General features: G+C 36.5%; 1 protein-coding gene across 1 annotated transcript in view; it reads left to right on the forward strand.

The window, feature by feature from the left end:
* The window catches only part of LDAH (lipid droplet associated hydrolase), a 91,020-nt gene that overhangs the window by 40,406 nt on the left and 34,206 nt on the right, over positions 1 to 16,408 (forward strand). The window lies entirely within an intron of this gene.

The following is a 16,408-nucleotide window of genomic DNA, read 5'->3' on the forward strand; positions in this document are numbered from 1 at the left end:
ATCAAGGAAATTTTTACAAAGATTTATAGAGAGGTTTCTTCGGGTTTTTTGTTGGATTTTGGTTTTTCTTAAGGCAAGAAATGAAAACAACCTTCATATGAAAACCTAAGACAAACATAAAACCTTTTTTTTCTTTGGTGTGGGAGGCTGCAAAGCAAAGAGCGATAGTGGATGAGTTCATGGCAAACAAAGATTTTAAGAGAGATACTAACTTACGACTGAGACCCTCATAAAAGGCCACTGGCTCAAGAGAACTTCAGAGCACTGTTGCTGAAAGGCTGATAGCTGTTGAATGGGGTTGAGAGTGTCAGCTCACCCAAGAGACCACTTGCAGTCCTTATTTTCACTGGCTTGATGACAGACTTTAATCCTAACAATCCCAGTCATACTCTTTTCTGCCTCTCTTCACCAAGAAAAAGTTTTTTTAAATGTAAACTCTAAGAAACTGGAGCAATCAAAAGGCAGATGGGTTTTTTGTGTAATCCTCACTGGACATTCTATTTGAGAATAGGATGAGACAATGTCTAGATTACTGTGTGCTGCATAGATCTGCCTGAGGTTGCTCTTCATAGACAAATGACCCACCTTGTAATACAGAGGACAAAAGAATATGAAATATCTCAAGGATATTTAAAAAAACCAGAAAAATTGTAATGAGAAATAAACTGTTGAAAGTCAGATTTTTTGATGTCAAGTGTCTAACGGAAAATTAAATGAGGAGTCCAACTTCTTGTCTTTCGCTTTCACCAGGGAGAGACATGCATCTTTATCTACATTAAGAATATAATTTTTGCCACTGAAAATTGACTTCAAGCCAAAGTGGAATGAACTACCAATTATCAGCAAATAACTAAACCTATGAGGAACTGAAACATGATCAGTTATTTGAGAATAGTCTTCATTCTTGCTGACCATTACTGTTTTATGTCTGTCTGTTTTTCTGTTTTCTGCTAGTTTCTCTTCAGCTGCAAAATGATCTTGTAATCATTGTGTAGTCTGTTACACATGGTGCCATCTTCTGACTCTTACTTGGCCTGCTAGTTAACAAGCCAATTTCCTCTAAAATGAGATAACAGGATTTATTCTTCGAAGTTGTTGCCTCCAAATGAGAGAGAGATTGAAAAGTAAGATTTCCAGAAGTCTCTGTATTCTGTCCTGTCCACAATCCAGACTTGTTCTTGCTTTTAACTTTGTGATTATCAAGAAAGAAACAATGAAAGTTATCAACATAAGATGATAAATTCTTGATTTTTTTTTTTTGGCAGTGTAAAACATCAGGATTAGGAACATGTAAAATTTTCAAAGTTTCATGTTGGGAAGGATTACTTGTTGCACTATGACCTTTTTAGAATCTTCTCTAATCGCTATTGAAATCTTGAACTTCTAACCCAAAACCTGGCGTTTACCAAGGAAGCATAAATGGAAGGTTTGGATGAGGCTTATGGTGCTTGTCAGTCTACTTGGCCAAAATTCATTCCTGATTACCTGATTCAAAGAAAGCTTTTTGAAATTAACCTTGATTTGAATTGCTTCATTTTATTCTGCTCACTAGTGTTTCATGCCCTGTTTCTGTTAATACTGTTCATACACCATGGTTCAACTCTTGTTAGCCACATGGAAGGTGTAGTTCTCATAGTGTTGTCAACACCTGAAAGTGGGTTAGCTGAATGGTGGATTTGCCTGGTTGAGTTCAGTATCTTATAGAATCATAGAATCAAGAAGGCTGGAAGAGACCTCAAGGATCATCGAGTCCAACCTGTCACCCTACACCTCATGCCTATCTAAACCATGGCACCAAGTGCCACGTCCAATCCCCTCTTGAACACCTCCAGGGATGGTGACTCCACCACCTCCCTGGGCAGCCCATTCCAATGGCCAACCACTCTCTCTGTGAAGAACTTTCTCCTCACCTCCAGCCTAAACCTCCCCTGGCACAGCTTGAGACTATGCCCTCTTGTTCTGGTGCTGGTTGCCTGGGAGAAGAGACTAAACCCCTCCTGACTACAACCTTATGAAATCTTATGAAATCTTATGAAAGAGTGTCAATATAGAAACTCAGTTTAGGAAACAAAAAGCTTAAAGATTGCAATATGACAGTCTCCAGAATAGGGAAAAAAAAAGCAAACAAGAAGAAAGAAATATACATCAGACTAGACAAAATGAATTCTTAAATCCACTCTTTTTATGTCTGCCTAATATAGACTGAAGACTATACACTGTTTGTCTTACTTGATTCCTAAATGTCTGTCCTAAAAACAGAGATATACCAGATAGATAAGGTACATTAAATATTAAAGTTCTGGTTTGCCTTCTAGAAAAGACTTTTGAACTATATATATATAATTTTTTCTTAATACTGCCTTTCATATATCTTGAAAACAAATGATGCTTTTCTGAATGGTGCTGCTGTATGTATACGTAGCATAGCTTGGGTGGTTATAGAAGTGGATGAAGCAGGTAAATACCACCTGCTCAGTCCTAGAACTTATGGGAAATACTAGGTAACATATAATTCAATAGTCAGAAAATGCTGAAGATCAGATGAAACTGGTAAATAGTAGAGTGATAATTAAAAGCACAAGTACAAATTCCATTAAAAGACAGCTGGCAGAATCAGCAGCAGTATATCCATCAGGACATTGTTACTGAGCATATGAATTCAAGTTTCTGTTTTTAACATCACATTTTTAAGAGTGAGGATTCATTCATTATGATCTCATTATGTTGAAATCATAACTCTGTGACAAGAAGGTCTGAGGAAAAACTGATTCCCCAAACTTTCTGAGGACTTCAACTTCTGGCATCCTGTTTAACGTATTTGGTTACTCCTCAGCTGAATATAGAAACAATGTGAAAACCAAGATTTTAGTCTGTGATGATTCAAAGTAAGAAAACATAACAAAAATAATTTTGATTTCAAGAAATTTGAATTTTTAAATAACATTGTGTTTATTTTACAGGTAATGAAACATTCAATTTCTTTTCAGATGTGTGTTGTCAGAAGTCAAATAAACCTATAAAAATTATTTTTTCTAGGAAGTTAAAAGACATTAAAGTAGCCAAATGTACAAACAGAAAAGGAAGAAAAATAAACTGGAAGCGGAATCTGTGATCATTCATCAAGAATCCAAAGTAAAACATGAGAGCAAAGAGGAAATGAAGCTCTAAAAATAAAAAGATGGGTAGAATGGTAAATGGCAGAATAACAGGATTTTTACAGATTTTCTCATAAAATCCTGTTATTTTGAATCCCCTAAAAATTTGGATTCATATTATAATAACTAAGTGAAATTATTGTATGAAAATGAGGCAATGGTAAGCAAATTTCAAAAAACAATTAGCATTTATAACAAATGTTTTCCAAAGAGCTCAACACCTTTTCAACAGCCAGATTTCCCAAAGAACATTTGATGTTGGATGGTGTGAGATCTGTTGAAATTATCTCTGCAGATGTGTACATGTAGCACTTGAAAATCAGAGGTGCATCTCTTTGGAGAGATCATTATCAAGATCTGTTGCACATAGCATGATTTTGTTGTTTTCCTACTGCAACAACTAGAAATCAGGAGTTTCCATGCTGATTTAAAATTGAGTTGAGAAAAAGGGAAAGCAATCAATTAGAGCATTGAAGAACTGTCCATGAAAGGAATGTGTGAAGGGAAATTGCAGGGTTTGCAAACACAGTGAAACTTTGAACAGCTCTGGTAACCGATATCTGTTCCTTTGGGCTCTGCACTAAAATGTCATTTTGCTGGCAATCCAGAGCCTTCAGCAAAGACTGAACTGCTTCATCAGCTCTGGCCTCTCATTGTATATGATACATTTACTCAAGCAGTGAGGAGAGACTTGACACATGTCTTCTCCTTAGAAAAGCTTACTTGGAATGAAGTGTTGTAATTAAAAAATATATTCTACCATATTGTTAATTTGTTCATTCTCCACAGTTTACAGTGAAGTCTAGAGATGCTAGCTCTCTAGACTAGACTGAAAAACTATTCCTCTGCATTAGCTTACATACAGAGCATGGCTGTGCCCTATTTGAAGAGTTCGTTGCAGGAGTGGAAGGAATCGTAAAAAAGACTCCAACTCTGAGGCACATTTCCTGCATTTAGGGCAATTCTAATGCATAATTGAATTAAATCTGATAAATACTAGAGATTTTGTGTGTGTGTGCTCTCTTTTTAGTATTTCTTTGATTACTGATTATTTTAAGGAAATATTTGCCAGTGCTACCATGGATCTTTTCAGGTACCTGAGGATGTGTAGAGTAACTCAAAACCTATGTTTAGAGGACTATGTTAAGCCCTAGATTCTACTTAAGAATCACTCTCCATGCTTTTATGACTGAGATAATTTTTAAAATTACATAGAAGTCCACTTCCTACCTTTGGAGGAACTTCCTACCTTTGGAATCCTGTACGAAAATTCAGTTATTGTCACAACATTTCTAGTCGCTGGGAAATTGTAGGAGTATTCCACTCCATTTCAAATGAAAACAAAGCATATAAGGTGAGGAATTCATTGAGTCCTAATTGTTTCTAAAAAACATTAAATTCCTGCTGCTCTATTTTAAAACAGCAGGATGACTACTGTAAGTGTATTTTACTGAAATTAAAGGTACAACTCCAGATCTCAATAAATATAATTTGAATTGTGATCTTTAATGGAATCTGGCAGAGTACAGACTTTTTAACTGGCATTGACAATTGAAAGATATTGTCCAAATTCTTGTTCTCAGTTGCACTAAAAGCCTTCCTACCTGATGCCTAGTTTTCTTTGCATGATAAATCAGATATGATAATTTTGGTCTTTTAGCAGATTCCTGCCTATATTCCATTTGTCATAATAATTAAAGCTAGGAGCAGTCTGTAGTATTATAAATGAAGGAACTTTTGGGGGTTGTGTGGTTTTGGGTTTTGTGTTTTTAAAATGCATACAATTCTGGGAAAGCCAATGCAGGGATGAAAGAACAAGTGGCTGAGAGAATTCCTCACTGCCTCCTGTCTCTTTTTCTTGTCTTCTGGTGCCCTGACAAGAGTTTGGGATATGTGTTCTATCTGGAACCTCAAATATTGCTTGTTTCTTTTCTTCCTTTGACAAAACTACAAAGTTCAGCTTTGTGTTTCATTTCTTCTCAGTCTATACATCCTGACTCAATCATCCTTCTGTTCTTCACTGATGTCACAAGTCAGGACATCAGTGCACCTCTTCCTCCACAGTACATCATTAAATAAACCACTTAAAATGGTTAAAATGGAAATGGACAGAACTCCTAATGTCAAATATCAGCTCAGATTTCTTTATCTGTCTACTAAATCTTCTAGCCAAGTAGAGTTATGGACTTGGGTTGACTGGATGCCATTCTGACAGCTGACCTCAGTGAGTGCTGAAACATACCTTTTCCAAATGTCTTAAGTAGAGCACTTAAAAATAGAAGTCCAAGGATTTCGAGGCAGTGGTGGAAAATCATGGTCTTCCCTTTTCACCAGCAAAATGAGATTTTAATTATAAGGCTGGTTTTCCTTGAACTGCATGGTCATCGAAATTTATTGGTATATCTGGCTGTACATGGCTGACTGTGAAAGCAGATGGTTCAGGACAACAGGAAATCTGAGTCTTAATACTTTCTTTTTGTCTGAGCCATCTCTCTACTTTAAAGAGCATGTTACTGGTTCATCAAAAGCAGTAAGTGCCTCAGGTTATGTCTACAAAGGCCACATTTACTAGTCTGTATACCATAAGGCTACCTGCCGATGCAATGCGATGATCTCATGGGAGTGCTACACTGAAAAAAAATATCGACCCTGTACCTCCAAAATGAAAATGGAAAGAATTTCTCCTGGAAAATGGCAGCTGCGTTCTGACATTCATGTAATGGGAGCAACTGAAAGCTTTATGGTGTGTAACTGTGACACTGCATTCCAACATAAGCTTCTCCCTGCCCTTCTTCCAACCAAAAAACTATTCTTCCTTTCTTTTCACTCTCACCCCTCCTAATCTTCTTCTGTTTATATGCTTTAATCATAATAGCAACAAATCCATCCCTGTTGGTATTATCACACCGTTGCAAATTTTGGCTGTCTTCTTTGGCAATTCCCTTGTAGATGGAATGATATTGCCCACTTTGATGGGGCTTAATTCTCCCTGTAAAATACTGCTCTGTCAATGAATATTTTCTCTATTAAACTATTCTCAGTCCAACAATAAGATACAGATTTTTTGGGAGAACAGTTTTCTCCTTATTACCTTAACCCATAAAAAGGCTTTTTCTTTTTCTTTTTTTTTTTTTCAAACATTTTGGGCAAGTCTTCAGTTACGCAAATATTTGTAGTACAGAGTAATTTGCATTTCAGTCCTGTGAGACTTGTAAATGTAATGAACAGTCTGTGTGTTTAATATTTTTTGTATTTTTAATAATTCACAAATAGTTCAGTACGTAGAGCTGACCTGTAGAGAAGCCGTTTGCAGTGTCGGTAGAGAACACTTCTGCCTTCTAGTCTTTTGTATGCTTAGCAGATTTCTGGGCTTCATCTGGAAAAATTCTAGGAGTACTTCTTATTGGAAAATATTTCAAGTAACGTGAAACAACAGATAATTTTTTACTGTACTGTGACTCACTTATAAGGTGAGTTATGGATGGTCCCTCTGCTCTTTGCATCAAACAGGTTTCAGCATTGGTAGTTGGTTATTATGGAAGATACTTGCAGCCTTTCGAAAGACGTTATTGAAAATGTATTGATTGCAAAATATATTGAATTGTCAAAGATCTCCCTTTACCTCTCAATGAGGGTGACAGAGCACTGGAGCAGGCTGCCCAGGGAGGTTGTGGAGTCTCCTTCTCTGGACACTTTCAAAACCACCTCGATGCATTCCTGTGCGGACTACCCTAAGTGATCCTGCTCTGGTAGGGGGGTTGGACCCAATGATCTCTTGAGGTCCCTTCCAACCTCTGATACACTGTGATACTGTGAAAGAGGTTATTCTGTAGCTAAGTATTTTACAGCAACCACTGTCTTCATCTGTGTATCTAAGAACATAAAGTATAGCAAGAATATAAGTATATAAAGATTATATAAAGTATATAAAGAATATGAAGTAACTTGGTAAACTGAGAATATTGTGACTTTGGTGAGATCTACATTGACTCTAGACTGTCATGCTTAATAACTGAATAATAAATCTTCTAATCAGAGTTTATTCATGGGACAGAATTAAGGCCCATTGTGTTGATGGGAATTTTACTGTTAGATTCAACAGGAGCAAGATCACACACACAGACAAACACTGGGTGGAATCACAGAGAACCAAAACCATTGAATAAGGCTTTAGACATGCTGCAGTCTTACTAGAGCCATACCTTTTCAGTTTCTCTGCTTGTGACCTATATTGGCAAAGGCAACTTTTTTTACTCCTAGCAGCTGAAGTTACATACTACCAAGATTTCCATGCCTCTTACTGTCTTGCTACCGAAAGATGTATTCTGAGTTACTTTCATCCCATTTTAGTTCTTCTGTAATTCAACTCTGCAGAGCAAAGTTACTACTGTAGAAGCCTGATTGTGATTCATGTTCTAAAAGGACTTTTCATATGGCTGGTCCAATGAGTTTGGATGCAGGATTCCAATGTATAAAGCTCAGAATCAAATTTATGCTAAGTCAGTGGAAAGTGGCCTTAAAATACACATAAATTTAGTCACACACCTTAGGTCAAATGGCATTCAGGTCTGCATACCTAAGGATGTAATCATTGTCCCCAGCACTGTATTTGTCGTTACACTGAAGACTGGAGTTTGAAATACAAATACATTTAAGGAATGCTGGTCTTGAATTTTGTTTCCATCCAAGTGGAACTGCCAGGAAGCACTGGAGGCCTGAGGCATTAAAGATGTACTTCAAATAAAACTGGATAATGTATGTTAAATAAAGAAAGTTTCAGGACATGGAAAACCCTTGTGATCACTGTAGAGCATTTTAAACAGATGAGAATATTGCATGCTATTTATATCATCAGGTAAAAGCTGAAAGAAAGTAGTAAAAAAATAAACCCAAGTTTTCATTCATTTGAAAAATGTGTGGTTTATATATATACTTGAACACAGTGTGTCAAGTTTGGATGTTGGTGTAATTTGTATGGTAATACTGGCTATATTGCATGTAAGAAACTGTTAGTATGAGTGATTGAGGGGCAGACTGGGAGAAAGTATAATTTTTTAATGGTATTGAACAGGTACATTAACTTTTATTTTCAAGGCATCCTTCTAACTTCTTTTCCTGCTAGATTTTTCTTTTTACCACATAGTGTAGGAGCTAAGCTGTACTAGATGCACTGCTGAGTTAGGAGACTCCACTGCTGGCAAAGATTGGTCATAGTTCTGTTGATTTATACAAGGGAATCCTGACATTTTCCATGTTTTCCTGTCATTGAAGAACACCTAAAAGTAACATCTACTTATATCTATCTTCTTTTTCTGGACATGAAAAAATCTGAAGTTATCATCCAAATATGTGACAGCAAGAAAACTATATTGTTTTTAGTGAATGTGAGCAGTTAATGGAAAGGACTGTAAAATAAGGTAAGAGAGTACATTTGTTATGGTTACTGTAATTTTTGCACCATGTATAATTAGAAACAGTAATGGCTGGTCACAGATAGTATAGACAGTGTTCCCCAAAACAGTGAAAACCTTCTAGATAGCAAGTGGCGTGTCTTGTTTACATGCTCACAATAAAATTAATTAAAGATTTGAAATAAAAAAGGAATTGTCTGTTAGCACTGATCTCTGTGTTTTGTTTTGGTAGCATTTTGTTTTGCTTGACAAGAATCCTTTCCTGGGATTTTTTGCATATTTTAGTTCAATGACTTCTATATCAGAAAAGGGAGACCTGCCAATATAGTGCTGTTAGTCTGCCATCTTCTCATCCTGTGCTGGATCATCATTTTAGGGTGTTTGGAGCTTTTTCCAAGGCATCATAGAGTCTGTGATTGGATGCTGTAGGATTTCCTACAGTTTGATGTGAAGGAAATACTGAATGGTTGTGGATTTGGAGTCTTGTGCTGGATTATTAACAAGTCCATTCTGTTAACAGCATTCTTTGAATTAGAGTGAATTTTTTTTTCTGTGCTTCATTCTATGTTTCATTCTGTTTTTTTTTTAGAGGAGGTGTAAAAACTTTCTGAATAATCTTTGATTGTTTTGTTTGTTTTGTTTTTTTCCTGAAAGGGTATGTTCCTTTCCTGGGCATAACCACTCTGCAAAGTTTCTGCCAGCTTGCTGTGTAATTGAAACAAGTTTTCATTTTTAAAATTAATTTATTTTTAATGTGGTAACCATTTACACAAAAGGAGGAAAGAAGTAAAAAAAAACAAACAACCTCAAATATTTTATGTCAATGCATTGACTTCCCATTCTTCCTGGTTTATTAGTTTAGTCAGGATATATAATACGCTGTTGTCATAGGACAATGTAGTTGCATGAGAGAAGTGAATATGTACAAAACATTATCAGTTAACATTTTTACAGCTTCCTGATCTAATGATTTGGGTTTGGAAATGCAGAGTGTCTGTCACATCCATGTAAGGTGACATTCCTCTCTCTTGCACTGTTCCTGTTGGTAACAGTTACACAGCAGGGACCGTGCAGAATGAACGTTGGCATCAGCACAGACTTCTGATACTTGCTTTAACGTTTGCATTTTTTTCATTTCTTCCTATCACATCTACTTGCATCACTTGTGCCACCCAAAATATTGCTTTGCTTCCTTTGCATTTATAGTCCTAAAAGTTTGAGTTACAGTTCTCCACCCTGTTGCCTTTTTTGCTCCCATTTTGCCAAGCTATTCATATTCCTTTCTTGATACATATAACTTTCTTCATAAACGTTCTCATCCAAGCCCTTCGTTAATGTTATGCTGCGTTTGTGTCGGGGTTCTGGTTTCAGTCTTCCCTTTTAAGAAAGATTTATAGCATAGAATGCAATCTACATTGTGTCCCAAGGAGACAGCTTCCTCTGGCATTTGTGATGTGTTTCCTCATTATATAATGTTCCAGCGCAGTGCTTCTCTTGCATTCTGCCCCATGTTGTATTGCAAACTTGCTTATCATTTGCTGTTATCATCTCCCATGTGTCCTTGCAGCTGTATTACTTGCTAGATTTTTTTCCCTCATCATTCATACTTCAGATTATTTTTCCTGGGCACATTTGGAGACGGTGGTGTCTTCTCAGTTGATTATGAGAGATGAGTAATTAAAGGACCAAATTTAATTTAACAGAAAATACTTCTTTCCATTTTGGGGTTGGTTTTATTAGTTGGGTGGGGTTTTTTTTGTTGTTTGGTTTCGGTTTGGTTTTACTTCTGCTTTGGAAAAATGTTGTGAAGGAGGTACCAGACTGGATCTCAGAGGGCTGGTTTGGCATGTACTGAAGCACTATATCCATTGGAAAACACGATCTAGCTGCAAAAGAGAGGTAGTAACAGTCATTATGAAATGCCTCTGTCTTCTCTTCTTCCCCTGCCTGTCTGTAATTTGAAAAGTAGATTTACAAACGTTGAGCAGATATACGTTTCCAGTTTCTAAGCAGACTAATGGCGAGGTGCTTTAGCACAAATTGCTTGACTAAAAAGTAATAGCAATATGCAAGTTATAATGTAGCAAATCTGTTTCAATGACAGTGTTTTCTGTTCATCTGATATCCTCTGAGTATCTTTCCATGACTGACTTCAGTTAGGAATCTTGGGTAATTTAACTCCTAACTTTGACACCTCAGTTAAAGGCCAGTTGACTTGCTGAAAGTGAGCCAAAATGAACTCTGAAAAGGGCAGAGGTTTATTCTTATTCGTTTCCCACTGATTCATGGTGTGATTTCATTACCTTTTATATATGGATAGATACACAAGGAGATAGTGACTCGTTTTTTCTTTGCTGAGCATCTGATGAATAATCTCTTGAAAACCAAAGGATCTGTGTGTAATTTACAGGGATGGCATGCAGTGTGTTCGGAATCTTACCTAAATAAATCAATTATTTAATTAATCTGCAAAGTTCAAGGTATTTCTGATTGAGTGAGGTAAATATGCTAAAGCTATTTTCTTTATAAAATAAATCAGGGCCCGTCTTGTGGCACTTGACAGCAGGTCACAAAATGTAGTTTATATTCCAATGTAAACTCTTTTCCCTCTTTTCCCCTAGCCCCGTACATGATTGCACCATATATTAAGAACAATTCCTGACCTGCGCTAACCTGTGCCCAGACATAGTGTGGGAATGTGCTGGCTGGTTTTGGCAAGATCATGTTGGAGGACATACTAAAAAGTTCTGGTCCTGGCACCTACGTCCTAGCCCAGTTTAGTTTGCCAGTATGGATGCTATGATGCAAACTGGAAACTACACTCATAGGTGATAAAAATGTTTCTACTAGTTTTACCTATTTCTATTTGTGGAATGCATACAAGGGGAAAAAATCACTTAGAACAGTCAATGGTCATTGCTTCTGTTATCACACAGTCACAGAATAGTAGGGCTTAGGTTGTTTCTGTACTGATGCCTTCAAGAAAACTGTTATATTCCTGTTTTAACCATAGCTCAGCTCTGTGCACATGAGCCTACTTTACTGTGTTTAATTAGGAATTCATTTGCTCTTTTAATTAAGAATTGAATTGCTCTTTTAGTGTAAGACATCATTAATATTCATGTAGCCAGTGTACTGGATGGGCATCTCTAGGTTTTGCTGTATTTATTTAGCAAAGTATTAGAAGCATGTACCTGGGTGGTATGTGTACATGTGTGTGTGTGTGCATGTGTTGGGCTTGCTATGTGTCCAGGGCAATGCCTAGACCTAAGGCCTGAGAAGTAACCACATAGAAAATGGCAAGGAAAATTTAATTTAAAATTTAATCCAAAGTTTATTTGGTAAATGGATCTTATGAATTGCTTGCATGCTTTTATGCTTAGTGCATTTCATGTTTGCGTACTAATGTTATGTGTCTCTGGCACTGTTGTTTGTATCCACATGTGTCTGTATAAAAGAAAAAAATTCCTGAGTTTAAAAATAATGCTAATCTTTAAATACTCTCTGCTCTCTGCTCTTATCCTGTTGTATTTATGCTACTGTGCTCTCACTGATGTAAAAAAGCTGACAGGGCTTGACTGAACCATAATTTCTTCTAATATTGAGAAAAATTCTGCCTGTGAACTTCTGCACAGCCTCCAAGTGCCTTTACAGCCCTGCATATGTCAGTTCCCTTGAATAACTGAGTACCTAGCTGGATCTTCAGTATGCCTGTAAAAGTTCTACCATGAGGTTCTGTGATCAAAAGTATTTATCCAATCTGTTCCTAAATTATGAAAACTCAAATACTCATTCGTAAAGTTGACCCGGCATGATGCTGTTAGCTGCATTCAAAAAGTTTGCTTTTCTTAGGAGCAACAATTCCTTCAGCCCATCAGGGAAAATGTAAGTGTAGTATTTGAGGCTATAACAGCATTTTTGCAGAGCTGGGTACACTAACTGTGCTTTTATTTGGAAAATAAATTAAGCACTGCAGGGAGAAAATTATGCTACTCATATACAAAAGGTTTTCTTAGAAAATAGATTAAAAAATCCATTTTTCTGTCAGTATCATAATTTATATGTACGTAATGGGAGCTCTAGAATGAAGGGAACAGAAAAAAGTAATCTGGTTCCAAAATGAAAATTTGGGCACTAATAAATGGGAAATGTAGAAAATTTAATTTGAATGTATGAAATTAAGTACATGTGCCCCTGTTTCACAGGGAATCTTGGGAAGGGGCTTTAGGTTATTGTAACAGAAGATTCTTTTGAGCTATGCAGCCATTAATGAACTAAGTCACCATGATGGTGTGGTAAAAAAATGCAAACTTTTATAAAAAATGCTGCTTAATTACTCTGGTTTGTTTTTTTTTGCTACTTTGATTTACAGAAACAGTTTCAAAAAACTTCCAATAGTTTCTGCAAATCCAAAAAATATGTTGACATAATCATTATACAGAGAAGACATGAAGGTACTCAGTTGTCATCTTGTCAGCTTGTTTTAGATAAATTAAATGCTGAGTCAAAAGCCCAGGTGTACAGGAATATATGTGTTCTTTATGTAGGTACTTTGGAGGGATTCTTTGTTTAACATATATATATATATATATATATATATATATATATGAAGCAATGATCACACGAAGTGAATCATATTAGTTTTGGGATCTTGCCTAAACAAATCTCAGTGCCGTGCTTTTGGGGAATGGGCATTTAATATTCTTTGCTTCAAGGGCTCACCTTTCCTCTGAAATAAGTGGTTCCTCTTCCCTCTGTGTTGTAAAATTTGCTGTGCAGGTCGTACATATACAAAGCTGACAGGCTAATCACTCTGGATACCAGAGTTTACAAGCAGTGACAAAAGTGAAACTCCGAAAGTTCCCCCCTTCCTACTGTGGGGTGTGTTGAAGGAATAAAAGGCAGAACATATATTTGGCTTCTAGAGTGCTTAGGCCATACCTCATCCAATTTTTCTATGATCTATATACTGCTTGACTAGGGACTAGGAGCTGCCTTGGAACCCATGCAGAATTATGTGAAAAGCTTGCAGACGTTGACAGTATTTAAAACCTCAGGGATGCTGCATTGTGTTATAGTCATTTGAACCATGCTGGTCTTGAGGTCTATGTAATTTAAAGAGTTAAAAATTAATGATGAAAATAGAAGCAGCTCCCTTATTCAGTGAACTTCAGCGTATACATCATCCTGAGTGTTGAAATCTTGCAATTTAAAAGCATGTTAAATAAGTAACTGTTAAGTAAGTTGAATGGCAGCTTTATAAGTACAGTTTATTGTCACAGCAATCAACAATGACAATTGCAGTATGATGTAAGAATACATGGACTGTTTTTAGTAGGTTGCCCAAAGCACCTCGAGGCTAGGTGATATGCCAACAGCCCTCAGCAGCCTGTGGGCGCATGGCATGTTTGCCTTCAGTGGATGCACTGGCCAACTTTAAGTAGTCCCCAGATCTGTTTGAGTCCCTGAGGCTAGTGTCTCTAGTTGTCCATCTCTGCCTTTCCATGTACTTAACAACTGAACTTTGAATTGGGGGGTTAATCTGAATTCCTCTCTCTAATTCTGTATGATATTTTTTTGTATTTTGACTGATTGTTACAACAAAAAACATTGTTAAATATGAGAAGGGTTTCCATGACTAAAGGGATTATTAACCTTTATACATTATTTAATGGTGTATACTGTGGCATTCATGGGTGTGACACTAACTGGTGTTTATGGTAGAGAATGTCCTCAATCTTCAGAATGACCAAACTTAGAATAATACTGAAATTTATAGTTCTTTGCCATCTCCTTGATTCCAACTAGTGTAAACTGCATATAGAAAAGATCCTGGCATTTGAGAAGTAAAAAAATCATTTTTGCTAGTAAAAAATTATTGGTGTTGAGCATTTGAATCTCATTTATTTACTTCATTTTACCTGTATATTTCTGCTTCATGTTTCAGGACACAAATATGATACAATTTTTCATGAATGTGTGTGTCATTGTAATAAAATACGTCAAATCTGTTGTATCTGCAGTTGTATTGCAAAGACATTGAACTACATCTTTTAAGCAATTCTGTGGTCAAATGTACATTTCAAAATCTGGACTCAGGAATCTATCAGTAAACAAGTAGTTGACAAGTGTTTCAAAAATACAAATTTTACATTTATCTATTAATGTCTGCCAAAAAAAGAAAAATTAAAATAAATTAAATAAAAGTATCCTTCATTTTACCACCATCTTTTAATTTGTATACCATTAAAAATGCAGGCATGCACAGGACGTTGTAGCAGCTTTCTAGGTTTCTCCTTTTTCCTCCAGGATTTAGCAACTTTTTGCAGTGCTTAGCACAGCACTCCAAGCAACTAATCCTGTGTCTGTAAACTGTAATGTCAAAGGATTAATGCATGCCTGGGAACGCAGGTCAAATCTGCTTTAGATCACAACAGTTTGAGTTCAGCTCCTAGCTGAAATATCACGAAACTACCATATAATTTAGTACAAGTCCTGCATTCCTGTACTTCAGCTGCTGGTTGCCTTTAATAAAAAGAAGCCCAGGATTGATTTCCCTGAGAAGGTATTTTTCTTTGTCTAAAAGTAAAGTAGCATCAGCTGGGAAGTAGAAACATTTCTTAAAATAGTTCTATATTCAGTATACTTTCAAAGTCTGGGTTTAAAATAGTGTAGAAAGTACAATGTGGCAAATTACTGATATTTCCTGAATTTTTTCTGTTTGCTTTGTTACATTACCCAGATCTTGTGAACTTCTCTTGGTGGCATGCCCTGCTTTTGATTTGGTAGCTGCTGAGACCAGTGGTGCTGACATTAGCTGACTCTTACCTGAGAGTAAAGACAATTACTTTACAATAGTTTTTTACAAAAATGTTCATCTATTTTGCACAATAGATAGAATAATATGTGCAGCAAGTGAACGTACATAACTACATCTATTTTATTTATGCTGAGTCGCCACAAAGGGCAGCAGTTTTTACCTAATTATCTCCAAATGCAGTATCTAGAATCTCTCTTGTTCTACTTTCTTGGTACTTCTGTTAGGTACTGTAGTCATGTGCTTTTAAGGGTTTCTCCTGTATGAATTCTTTCAGTATGTTATTCAGAAAAAAAAAAAAAAGTGGCAACTATCCTTTTAGAATATTTATTTGATCTTTACATTGAAATACCATTAACAGCAGGTATATTAATTCACTTTTGGTTAGTGTAGATGCGTTTTAAATTAATTTAATTCTGTTTTAGTGCATTCAATTATCATAATATAAAATAATTGCCAAATATTGTATATATCTGTAAAAGCAATAAAGTACAGCATTGTACACATCTTGGTGAAGGGGTTGCTTGTTTTGACCAAGTTTTCCTGCACTGAACTGCAAGTTGAAACCCTGATGTGTTGTCATCCTGCAGTTGCCATCACGGTGGCTGACATGTTTAAATGTGTTTGGTTGGTTTACTTAGAGAATACCTGGTGAAATAAGTGGTGTGATGTACTTGTGCTGACTTTGGTTGGTTTACTTAGAGAATACCTGGTGAAATAAATGGTGATGTACTTGTGCTGACATAAACCCTTCCTGGGCTGGATTGGGCTTGGACTGGCCTGCTGGTCCTGGCTGCTGCCCTCTGCTGGGGTCCTGGCCTCCTGGAGCAACTGGCCAGGCTCCACTCCTGGGCACTTGTGCCAGAGCTGATAGAACTCACATTTCATAACCACACTCTTGTTTGCTTTAGCTTTTAAAAAACCATCTGAGCATGCCCTGCTTATGTGTCTGACCTGCAGTGCACCTAGAAACACAACTTCATTTCAAGCAGCCTTCGTTTAGAAATGAGGTCCCCTAGGCTGGG

Source organism: Indicator indicator, chromosome 9 (assembly GCF_027791375.1).
Source record: "Indicator indicator isolate 239-I01 chromosome 9, UM_Iind_1.1, whole genome shotgun sequence".
NCBI lineage: Eukaryota > Metazoa > Chordata > Aves > Piciformes > Indicatoridae > Indicator > Indicator indicator.